At 42.9% G+C, this 12,385-nt stretch overlaps 2 long non-coding RNA genes across 2 annotated transcripts; one reads left to right on the top strand and one right to left on the bottom strand.

Annotated features, from left to right (window-relative positions):
- Positions 1–1,271: 1,271 nt before the first annotated feature.
- On the bottom strand, positions 1,272–4,151 carry LOC310761284. Its single transcript, XR_014547324.1, has 3 exons — positions 3,787–4,151; positions 3,276–3,682; positions 1,272–1,729 (listed from the first exon to the last, which is right to left on the bottom strand). It is a non-coding gene; the product is annotated as an uncharacterized lncRNA (long non-coding RNA).
- Positions 1,626–2,885, top strand: LOC310761374. The gene is made up of 3 exons (XR_014547443.1): positions 1,626–1,734; positions 2,020–2,194; positions 2,289–2,885. It is a non-coding gene; the product is annotated as an uncharacterized lncRNA (long non-coding RNA).
- Positions 4,152–12,385: the final 8,234 nt, after the last annotated feature.

The raw sequence follows: 12,385 nt of genomic DNA, 5'->3' as shown, positions 1-12,385 counted from the left end.
TCCATGCAGAGCAAACCAACTCATTCTAATACTATTTACCTCAGTGCATGATATAGTTGTAACTTATAATGATCCTCTAACATTGTTGAATATTGCAGAAGGGAAAACTAAGGCTAATAGCCAGGCCACTTAGTGGGTTTAAATGTAGGTGCAATTTGAACTAGGGAACATCCAGATTTGTATCTCAGTCAGCTCTAGCTGTGACAGCACTATGTGTGGAAGCAGGCTTTTGTGCAGGGTTCCAGGTGTGTAGAGTGCCATTATATAGTTTACTTCCCTGTGTACGTTAGGTTAAGTAAGCTAGAATGAGAGACAGTGACTGGTGCAAGGTTTCCAGGTGAGCTTTACAGATGAATGGGTATTTCAAGTGCTTTCCCCAGTCCAAGTCCAACACTCTATCCAGTACATCCAGACACAAGGAAATAGTACCCAAACCTTGCTATACACTCCAGATTCAGATATCTTACTTGTTTGTGCTTTGCTAATTGGTGGCTAAGGCCGTCTTTAGCATAAAATTCACCCAGCGCCCCCAAATTGGGGGGGCAGCTCAGAGTTGTTGAGCTTTTGAGGAGGGGGACAGCAAATACCACTAACATGAAAAAGTAACAAGCAGCTGCGATACCTCTGTATTTCCATTTTTGTGATCATGCTAAAATGAAAGACACCACTAGGGAGCAGAGCAGGTTACATTGATTCTGCAACTATTCCGCAATCAACATTGAACACAGTCACCCAGGGGTCGTGGTTAACAGATTAGCAGCTTCAGTGGTGGGTGCCCCACCGAATTCGGCGCCTGGGTGCAACACACCCCCAGCACCACCAGGTAAAGACGGCCCTGTCACAAGGGCAGGGGCTACATGGGGAAGGAGGAATAACTGAAAATAATCTTCCCACTTCCTCCATTGATGTTTGGCATGAGGGCAACACTATTCATTGCAAGTCTTCTGGACCCATCTCAATGCCTGCTCACACACTTCCCAACCCTGACAACCATTGACTAAACTGAGAGTGAATCCACACCAGAGCATTCCTCTTCTTCTTCTTCTTCTTCTTCTTCTTCTTCTTCTTCTTCTTCTTCTTCCTCCTCCTCCTCCTCCTCCTCCTCCTCCTCCTCCTCCTATACTGCCCTTCATTCGAAGATCACAATGCGGTTTACAGTATAAAAACACAAAAATGCATACCAGAGTAACACTAAACTCCCCAGCTTAAAAGGCCATGGATTATTTAATGAGCCAAAGGCCTGGGAGAAGAGGAATGTTTTTGCCTGGCACCTAGAGATATGTAATGAAGGCAGATTGGAACCTGCCCATTATGTTTGCTCACTATATGTGTTTCTTGAAGACAAATTACATATAAATTTTGTCTGAGAATTATATGCTCAATTTTATTTGTCAGGGACTCTTGGAAACAAACAAGCATGGTTAATTAGAAAGAATATTTGTTGCAAAAAACCCCAACAAAGTTCATGGAGGGGTGAACGCTGCCCTCCGTCCATCAGTGAAGATGTTCCTAATGACAAGGCTTCTTCCAGTGAAACCAAAAGCAGCCCAGCCTCCTCTTGTGACGTGATCTGTCCTGAAGGCCGCCTGTTCGACAAGAGTGGGGGCTAAGGGGGTCAGCCCCCTCCCCTTCCTCATTCCCAGACACGGAGCTTCCAAGTGGCTGCTACTTCTCTGTAATTTGAACTCCACTGCTTGTCTGCCATCAGGGTTGCTTCCAGTCAACATTCCTGGGGTTGGGGAGAGGACTCCTGGTTGTACTAGTTAAGTTGTGGGCGAACATATCAGACGACACAGTGATTCTTCAAACAGCTCTTCTTTATTCTGAGACCAGAACTGAACTGAGCTGAAGGGCTCAGTCAGCCTGTTTATATAGAGCTCTAGTACCTTGTTACTGTAACAACTTTCTAAAACTATCCAATCACTGAACCTTCATTTGCATACAAACTATCCAATCACTGAACGTCACTTTCGATCCTTCATTTGCATAACTATCTACAGTATCCCCCTGCTGGCCCAGGGTGAGGACTTCAGTACATAACAGTACTCATCTAGTCTTGCGTTTAACCCCCTCTCTTCCTGTCTGCCTTCTCCCTCTGCCTGTACTTCTTCCCTGGGAGCCTGTATATTCATGACATTATTCCTTTTTACTTTACTGTTTAGACCAGCCTTTTTCAACCTGTGTTTCCCCAGATGTTGTTGAACTACAACTCCCATCACCCCTAGCTAGCAAGACCAGAGCTCAGGGATGATGGGAGTTTTAGTCCAACAACATCTGGGGACCCACAGGTTGAGAACCTCTGGTTTAGACCATTTACGTTCCAGCTCAGTACCATTAAGTCTGCCATTGTGTTTGCTTGTGTCTTTTCCGCTAAAGTCTTGTCTAAAGTTTTTGTTGTCCTGGTTATCTAAATTATCTACCTCCCCCGCTGTTGCTGTTGCTCCTTCCCCTGCCCCTCCTACTGCTCCCAGCAGGCACTGTGGAGTGTATGGGTTGCCCAAATCTCTGCTATGTCTTAGCCAGAATTCCTGCGCCTGCTCTTCATTTACCAATCTATATCTTTTTTTCTTGTATGTAAAGGAAATTCCTTCTAGAAATTCCCATCTAAATTTAATATTGACTCTAATCAAGACGTTTGTCAGGAACCAGTACCTCCGGCATTTTTGAAGCAAACGAGGAGGTATCTCTCTGAATACAGAATTTCCATCAACCTGGAATCTGTTTTCATAATTGTTCTGGACTTTAGCGTCTTCCAATTTCTTAGAGTTTAAAGTTACCAAACAGTCTCCAGGCTGTTTCTAAGCCTTAGCTGATTTAGACCAGACCCTGTAGCAACTGTCAATAGATCCTTCAACATCCTCTCCCACTCAATCCACAATTGTCTTGGCTTGACTGCGAGACAATCCTCAATTTGATCCTGTCTGCCAGCTAAACCTATCATATCCCCCCTCCCTTATTATCTCTTGTTCCCCACTAATTTATTCATTCTCTTTTTCATTTTTTTGGGATTTGGCCTCCAGGTTGTTCACAGAAATGTCCAAAACTTCTAATTTGCTGGATATTTCTGTGGCCATTTTTGTGTTCTTCCCCAATTCCGCTACAACTTTTTCACTCTGCATTTGCATTTGTGTCAGCATCTCATTTTTAAAATCTGACAGAATATACTCTATATTTGACTTTCTTCAGATTGTTTCAATATTCTGTAAACCGCTCTGAGATTTTCTTAAAAATATAAAGCGGTATAGAAATACATTCAGACATACATACATACATACCTGGGATGCTAGGATAGGAAGCACCCACACGATCCAGCCTATTGAGACAGATGCCGGTGATGCATCATTGGAGCATTGTTAGAGCAGCAGGAACAGTGCAAAGGTTGCTTGAATAGGTCCTTAAATGCCTTGGCAGAGTTCAGAACCAAGCTTATTCACTGAAATCCCTACCCAAAAACCTTCCCATGCTAATACTTTGGGAAGTGAGGGATATAGGGAAAAATAGAGGGGCATGCTAGTTGCATTGGAAGTAGGGACTTGAACCCCATCCTGGGAACCAGGAGCGCCGACCACCAGTGTCTTTTGCTTTTTTTTGGAGCAATGCAACAAGGGGAAAAGCAAAACCTGCGAATGTTCTCTCAGGGAAAAAAAACCTTAAGATGATAAGCAGTACTCTTTGAAGAGACCTGTGAAGAGAACACCAGAAAAGAAAATGGGAAAATTAGAGACCAATACAAAACAACAACATTGCCTTTAAAAAAGACCACTGAGTGGTGGAATGTGAACTTACCTGAAGCAGCACAGTCCAAATGCAGGTGACTCTCACTTCAGGTACAGAGAACTCCAGGGAACCTGAAGGAAAGTGCAGCTGGAATGAAAGAAGTGCTCTCCTACCTGCAGGTGAGCCTCATTGTGGTGACGCAGACTAGGGCCTCTTCTGACAACTCCGTCTCCGCAACCTGAAAGAGTCTTAGCACAGTGAGTTGCAGACAGAACACAAGCTAAATTTTCTTCCCAGCCAAGCAAGGGATACTCACCTAGATGTCCTTCAGGACATCTATAGATGTATACAACTATATTGCTGCTATCATTGTGATGTAGCGTTTAAGGTTTACTTGTGAGGTATCTGAGCCTGTCATCCCCTCTGAAAATACAAGAGTACTTCCTCATTACCTGCCTTGGGATGGTCGCTTCAAAGTGAGAAGTTTGTATATTTTTGTTTGTATGGAGTCAACACTTTGTGTTGTCAGAGCTATGTGCTAAATAGCTGTTCCTAGAATCATAGAATCATAGAGTTGGAAGAGACCACAAGGGCCATCCAGTCCAACCCCCTGCCAAGCAGGAAACACCATCAGAGCACTCCTGACATATGGTTGTCAAGCCTCTGCTTAAAGACCTCCAAAGAAGGAGACTCCACCACACTCCTTGGCAGCAAATTCCACTGTCGAACAGCTCTTACTGTCAGGAAGTTATTCCTAATGTTTAGGTGGAATCTTCTTTCTTGTAGTTTGGATCCATTGCTCCGTGTCCGCTTCTCTGGAGCAGCAGAAAACAACCTTTCTCCCTCCTCTATGTGACATCCTTTTATATATTTCCAGGCCTTTGACCATTTTGGTTGCCCTCCTCTGGACACGTTCCAGTTTGTCAGTGTCCTTCTTGAACTGTGGTGCCCAGAACTGGACACAGTACTCCAGGTGAGGTCTGACCAGAGCAGAATACAGTGGCACTATGACTTCCCTTGATCTAGATGCTATACTCCTATTGATGCAGCCCAGAATTGCATTCGCTTTTTTAGCTGCCGCGTCACACTATTGGCTCATGTCAAGTTTGTGGTCAACCAAGACTCCTAGATCCTTTTCACATGTAGTGCTCTCAAGCCAGGTGTCACCCATCTTGTATTTGTGCCTCTCATTTTTTTTTGCCCAAGTGCAATACTTTACATTTCTCCCTGTTAAAATTCATCTTGTTTGTTTTGGCCCAGTTCTCTAATCTGTCAAGGTCGTTTTGAAGTGTGATCCTGTCCTCTGGGGTGTTAGCCACCCCTCCCAGTTTGGTGTCATCTGCAAATTTGATCAGGATGCCCTTGAGTCCAACATCCAAGTCATTGATAAAGATGTTGAATAAGACCGGGCCCAAGACAGAACCCTGTGGCACCCCACTAGTCACTCTTCTCCAGGATGAAGAGGAACCATTGATGAGCACCCTTTGGGTTCGGTCAGTCAGCCAGTTACAAATCCACTGAAGATGCTTGGCAAAAATAAAATAAAATCCAAAAACCTTGGCTATTACCACCAGAGATCCACGTTACGCATCAGGGATAATTTTCCCTGGCCTCCTCCATAGTTGCCTTTTGAGCTCTAGTTCCCATAACTTTTCGTTATCTTGCAAGTTCTGTTGGAAAGGCTTAGAGGAGTTGATGTTCTAGTCTGCTTCCTCATTTGATCCTCACAACAACCCTGTGAGGCTGAGAGATAGAGAGGCGCTTCATGGCAGAGTGAGGAGTCTCCCAGGTCCTAATCCACCACTCTAGCCACTCCACTCTCGCAGGAACTTCCCTCAGAGAAAGCACTTTCCCACAGGATCCTGAACTTGCCATGTCTCTGAGCAGTCACCCTCCAGTCGCCATCAGCAGGTTCATCCACCAAATGCTTTATTCGCCTTTTCAGCAAGTTTGTAACTTATCTGTCTTTCTCTTCTTCCAAGGCAACCTGAGCCAACATGAAATTAGAAGGAACGGTTTTGTCCTCTCCTTGTCTTCCTTCTCCCCCCCCCACCCAGGTGCACATTTCTAGCTTCAGCAACAAAAAGCCCAACTTTCTCTCCATGAAATGACTTCTCTAGTTGCCTTTTAAAAGAAATGCCTTCTATTTTCCCTACTCATTTTCTCTCTGCTTTAAGAAGACTTCATATCCATGTGCTCCTTCTTTTCATCTGAAGACTAATTAGTTTGAAAGGTAAATACAACTTGATTCCCCCCCACCCCCCTTCACGTTATTCTATTTAGCTTCATTTTCTCTTGGCTTTTCCAGTTAAGTATTTTTAATTTTCTTGACTCTCTTTAACCTCTCCATCTTGGTATCTTTCTGAGTTTTCAGTTTAAATTTTGCTTGGCTAAACTTTTTGGGGGGCAGAACATTCGCAAGGTCCACCATCGGTCTACAATTTACTGTCCCTGTGTTATTAGGATTAAGTCTTCTTTGATCTTCTATTTTCCTTCAGTTTCCTTTTAATTTAAAATTTAATGTCTCTTAACTCTGGGAAGCCTGAAGGAAAGAAGAGCTGGAACAAAAGAAGAAGTGCTCTCCTATCTGCAGGTGAGCCTCAGAATTCTGCAGGTGATGCAGAATAGGGCCTCTTCTGACAACTCCGTCTCCGCAACCTGAAAGAGTCTTAGCACAGTGAGTTGCAGATGGAACACAAGATAAATATTCTTCCCAGCCAAGCAAAGGATACTCACCTAGATGTCCTTCAGGCAGAATGTATACAACTATATTGCTGCTGCTATTGTGATGTAGTGTTTAAGGTTTAGTTGTGAGGTATCTGAGCCTGTCATCCCCTCTGAAAATACAAGAGTACTTGATACTTACCTTCCTTCAGCCGGGATGGTCACTTCAAAGTGAGAAGTTTGGGTGGGGGCCTTTCTCAAGGTCCACCATCGGTCTACAATTTACTGTCCCTGTGTTATTAGGATTAAGTCTTCTTTGATCTTCTATTTTCCTTTGGTTTCCTTTTAATTTAAAATTTAATGTCTCTGCTAACACTTTTCATGATTAAGATATATGTGCGCAGTATTTGAAATCAACCACAGCAGAGATCACAGGTGAAAATTACCTGTGCCCCTTTTTAAAGTTGTAAATGATGAATTTCAGCAGAGTGAAATCCCTTCATTTACTCTAAAAAAATAAAATACATCCCAATAGTTTTGAAAATCAACCTAACCTAAGCTGGTTTGTTGCCTTTTCCAACCTGTTTCCTCTTCCCCAGCTTCTCTCTCCTCATCCTTCTGCCCCTGAGCTCCTTCAGCTCTGAACAGTGAGAGGGCTACCCCAGTCCTATAGCCAGGACAGGCTCACTCACTGGAATGCGGCTCGCTCCTTCCACCACCTCTTGCTCATAAGAGCACATAAAAAAGTCCCTTGCAGCATTAACACAGTGGGTGCAAATGCCTTTATTTTCTTTTTAAAATAATTTTTATTAAGTTTTATAATTTTATGTTCATCACAATGACATTGTCTCAAACACAGAAAAAAATTTAGTCCGCCCCCGCCCCCCGACTTCCCTCAACTTCCTCTTCTGATTTGTTACGCAATAACATCTCCTGCTTGTTTTCACACCTTACATTCTTCCAACTGAACATATTATGTTCTTATCATTTTTGTTTTTACTTATTTTTAAATTACTTCTAATATTTTACTGTTTCGAAATTATTACATCTTACTCTCTATCTTTGTTTTGTTGATTGTAAGTAACTGGCTCCGTGTATCAAATGGGAGATTTTGTGTGCTGCTCCATTGCCAGTGTTGAGTTGGGCCGAATTATTATTCGTGTGTCATTTCTCTGCACTAACTTGGAGCGCAGGGAAAGTCTTGAGTGACTGCTTCCCAAACTCGACTTTCGCACCTTGTCCCCAGGATGAGGGGAGGCCCTATTATTTCTACTATTTCATCAGTTGTGCCAGGATCGAGTTTGGCACTGGAAAACATTCTGAAGCTTCTGGGATCCTGGGGAATTCTGCCTCAGACTCTACCATGAACACTTTTACATGTGCTCCCAGCTTTCTGTTGGAGGTAGTTGGTAGTAAAACTGAACACTATTATATCAGTGCTGTGTGTTTTAGAACTGAGCTCCAACTAACTTGTTGGATTCGTGATCTCCAGAAGGGATCCATGCGCACCTATTCATTAGGAGTTGTTGATGCCATCAGCGCTGTCGTCGTGCAGTGGATCCCGTCCAGAGATGTTTCCTCCGCTGCCGCTTGCATTCCCCTTTGTTCTGCGCTGGCACCCCACGTTGGGCGGCGCTGGGAGCATGCGCTGACAGCGGAAAAGCCAGCAAAGGAACCTGCAGCTTAGCACATGCAACGGAATGCATCGCGCAGCGCCCACAATGTTACACGGCGCTCCGGGCACGGCGCTGGATCAGTTATCCGCCATGCAGCTGGGGCAAGAGCTGACAGCTAAGTGGAGTAGAGCCCGTCAGAGCATCACAGGCTCTTCTGCTGCGGGTGGCTTGGGAGCCATTGTTGGAGTCTGGGGAAGAGCTCCGATGGCCTCTGCTCTGCTCGGCTGTGACGTGCACCCCTAGCACCAACAGTTAAGACGGCCCTGTCGGTGGCAGCTATTTTGGGGCAGCAACCATGCCATTAGGTGGGGGGCAGAGAGAGAGAGAGATCAGACAAATCAGGGAATAGGAGAGATTGGAGAAACCAAGGAGAGATAGGACAAATCATTTCCCCCTTTTTCTCTCTTTTGATGGTTGGCTGCAGTCATTTCCGGAAGAAACCATGCGGGGGGTGGGGGTGGGGAGATTGGACAAATAATGGATCAGAAATGTTTCCACAGGTAAAAGGCGAAAAATTTATATGATCTGAGGTGAAGCCAGAGTACTTGTACTGGTTTCCATAGGAATCAATGGGAATTGGCGGCTCGTTATGTGAACGCTCACCTAACAAACAATTTCCAAAGATAAGTAAGCTGGACCTGCGTGTACAATATAAATCCTTTTATTGAGCATTCATCCTGATTTGTTTGCAAAAAGGTTGCAGAGAGTTGCAATTATGTTGGCTATTTATCAAGCATTCATTTCAGTTTGTTTGCAGGTAAGTAAGATGGCATTGCACAAAGCAAATGCTACCCCACACTTTCCAATGCATTTTCCCTTCACTTTCATTATGGCAAAGAATCCAGTTTCAGGGTAGAAGCATGCTTGCTGCTCAAGAGATCCAAGCCAATTTTGATTGCACAACCCTAATTTGCTAATATGTGGGTGAATCCCACTTGAAAATACAGACAGTCTAAAAACATGCTCAATCTCTTTGCTTCTACAGCATTCCAGCTTCCACCAAAGAATGTAGAGATTCAGATTCAACATTCCAAACAGCAGTCTTAACAGCTGCAAAAGAATTTTCATGTCTGTTAGAAGCAAATGTGCTACTGGTGCAATGAGCTTATTTATCCTCAGTGTAGCTCTACTGAAGTCAATAGAGTTGCAGCAGAGATTTCAATAAATGGATCCAATTGTGGGAATTAGCAGTTATTTTCATTGCTTCAGAGGGTGATTACTGAAAGACATTCCATTACAAAATAATGCAATTTGTCCACTTTTAAAAAATGGAACAAGGGACTTAAATTACAATGTGAGGAAGTTTTAATTAGCCAATATTTCTGATTTTTCAAATAAATCTAATAACCCTAATTCCTATTTTTCTAGTGGTCTATATTTATAAATGTCAGTATATGATGTCTCTGAAAATACCTAGGAATAGACTTTTGCAATAGACTGAATAGCAAACAAGCATATTTAGAGATGGGGAAATCACTGTTTCCAAACTGTGTCACTTTGTTCACTGTGTCTACTCCATTAATTAGTGTTTGTTTGTTTTAAAAAAGAATAAAAATCTGTACAAAAATCATATTTAAGTAAACATTTTAAATGTATTTTCTCTCAACATACAAGTTATTATGTTTTCTTTCAAAATCTGCATTTTAAATATTTTTGACATATTTCCCAGCTCAGAACACTGTTAGAATAATCAGGAAACGTGAAAGCTGCTGGTAACTAAGCTCCGTCTACACAATTACTCTAATTGATAAGGTTAGTTTGTATCAGAACTTGAAATGAATTAATTTCTTAAGCACCCCTAGCAATAACATTTATCTGAAAATGGGTGTCACAGTTGAGCCCTGCCCAGACCTTGAAGATGAGAGTATCCTCGGAGGAGCAAGAGGAACAGGATTCCCCAAACAAACCCCAACTCTGCCAGTGACCCAACTTTAAGGCACGGGTCTATACACTGGTTGCTAGTTGCCTGGGTTCCTGTCCAGCTCTCCAACCCTCCTCATCACCCTCAGGGCCACAGAAGCAGAGATGATAGCACCACAGGCAGGTGCTTCAAGGCTACCAACAAAAAGCCTGGCTAGTTATACGTGTGTCTGCTCAGGAGAGGGGACCTTCTGGAAGCACCTGTCTAAATCAGGACCCAGCTGAGAAGCAAGAAAGGATGGAGCCTCCATCTCCATGGAAGCTCCAGTGCATATCCTTCGCTGAAATGGGTCCTGGACAATGCATTGAGCAATGGACAATGCATGCCTGTTTGTGGTTTGCCCATGGCTGTATTTCTCAAACTACTTACTGCAAGGAATTGTCTCTACATCACTTTTTAAAACAAAGAAACAAATATCTATTATATTTATAATTTTTTAAAATTTGTATATTTTGCCTATTTACTTACAGCCACCTTAGGCAGCCTACGGGACGACAGTAGTCCTTGGTATGACTGCATAAGTCCCCACAAATTCTCCCTTGTTAAAGAACGGAGTTCTCTCTCTCCACCAAGGATTACCTGAAATAATTTCAGTGATCTTCTTCCTATTTAATGTATGTGGGTTGTATCCAACACTGCAAAAGTGGAAGACAGGCTTCAGCAACAGATCTTTGCCTTACCCTCCTACCCTCTGCAGCCTCCAGTACCACAACCGCCCCCTCAAATAAAAGCCTCTCCAGAAAGCCATGGGTGCCTTACCAAACATTGTGGGCTATGTCGTATGGGGCCGCAGTGGTGCATGACTCCTACATCCACTTTTGGGGAAGTCTCCTCTCCCACTGCAGACACAGTTCACAATGTTCAGTAGGTTCATCCTTCTGTCTCTCTGGAGATTCTGTTCTGCAGATACAGGAGGTGATGGGAAAGAGCCATTGGGCAAGCTGCCGTCTGCTTGGGTGCTGTTGGGTATAACCCATATCTATTAGATACGAGGAAGCAGACTGCCCAGACAACAAGTGCCTTGGAAACTGGATTAATATGAATGTGTGCTCAAATCATTTCCACCACACTGAAACCCACCTTTGCCCTACATATTCATATCATTCCAAGGCAATTGTTTTCATGCCATTGAATATGTGCACAAACCACTTCTATGAAACTTGATTCTACATCTCTTCAGTCTGGGTGTGCAATTTAGAATACACGTAGCAGCCCATTATAACTACAGATTGCAGGTGAATGCTGGTAAAGGTGGACAAGGTGTCTTTGAGGTAATCCTGCCTGCCATCACCATTGTTCTCAATGAAGGGTTGCTAGGTTGATCTAGTTTGAAAACCAGGTACCTGCAGTTACCATCTCTGGATGTGGCAGTCTCCAAGCACAGTTTAAAATTATATATTATAATCAAATGAACAGGATGTACTATAATGAATAGCAGCAGTGCCATGAATTGCAAATTATGTATGCACTTTTCATACTCAGTCCTTCTTCACAAATTCTCTTATTGTCACAGCCAGTATCTCTCACACTGATAATTATAATGTCACACTCATACTATAATCAGGATTTTATCATCCCTCCCATTATACAATTTCATTTCCAAAGGTTTATAGCACTATCATTATTATTTTATCTTGAAGTGTCTTGACACTTGATATGAGAATTGTATTTGTTTAGTTTTCTAAAAATTTGTTGTTACAAAAATGATGAGGGAGAAAGCCTCAGGTGTTGCTTTCTATTTGAGACATTGAATATGCCTTTTTAAAAAAGCTATCATTTTTGTGCAGATATTACTATCCATCCCCACACCTGTATAATTTATACTTTAATGGAATGTGGCAGGTACTTTGACTTCATTATACATTTGAGAGGTCTAAAAATACTGGAATTACCTTTTAATTACACATTTGAGAGTTCTACAATGGAAAATCTATAACATTAAAGTATAAACCAAGTCTCATTAGGCTTATTGACAGTGGCTAATATGTAATTTCTCAGACATACTTTTAAAATATTGACACTGCAAGCCTAAACATATGCATTCACAGATCATGCCTTGGTAGTGCAATAAACTGACTGTAGTGCTGCTACTGACTGATAAAGGGGGGAAGAAGAAGAAGAGTTTGGATTTGATATTCCGCTTTATCACTACCCTAAGGAGTCTCAAAGCGGCTAACATTCTCCTTCCCCTTCCTCCCCCACAACACTCTGTGAGGTGAGTGGGGCTGAGAGACTTCAGAGAAGTGTGACTGGCCCAAGGTCACCCAGCAGCTGCATGTGGAGGAGTGGGGAAGTGAACCGGGTTCACCAGATTACGAGTCTACAGCTCTTAACCACTACACCACAATGGCTCTCACACTGGGAACAGCTCTTAGGGTGCTGTACTTGTTTGTGGTTCATACTCTGT

The sequence above is a fragment of the Podarcis filfolensis genome, assembly GCF_964270895.1.
Source record: "Podarcis filfolensis genome assembly, chromosome: 4".
In the NCBI taxonomy this organism is placed as follows: Eukaryota; Metazoa; Chordata; class Lepidosauria; order Squamata; family Lacertidae; genus Podarcis; species Podarcis filfolensis.
This window is presented reverse-complemented; position numbering and strand designations above follow the sequence as displayed.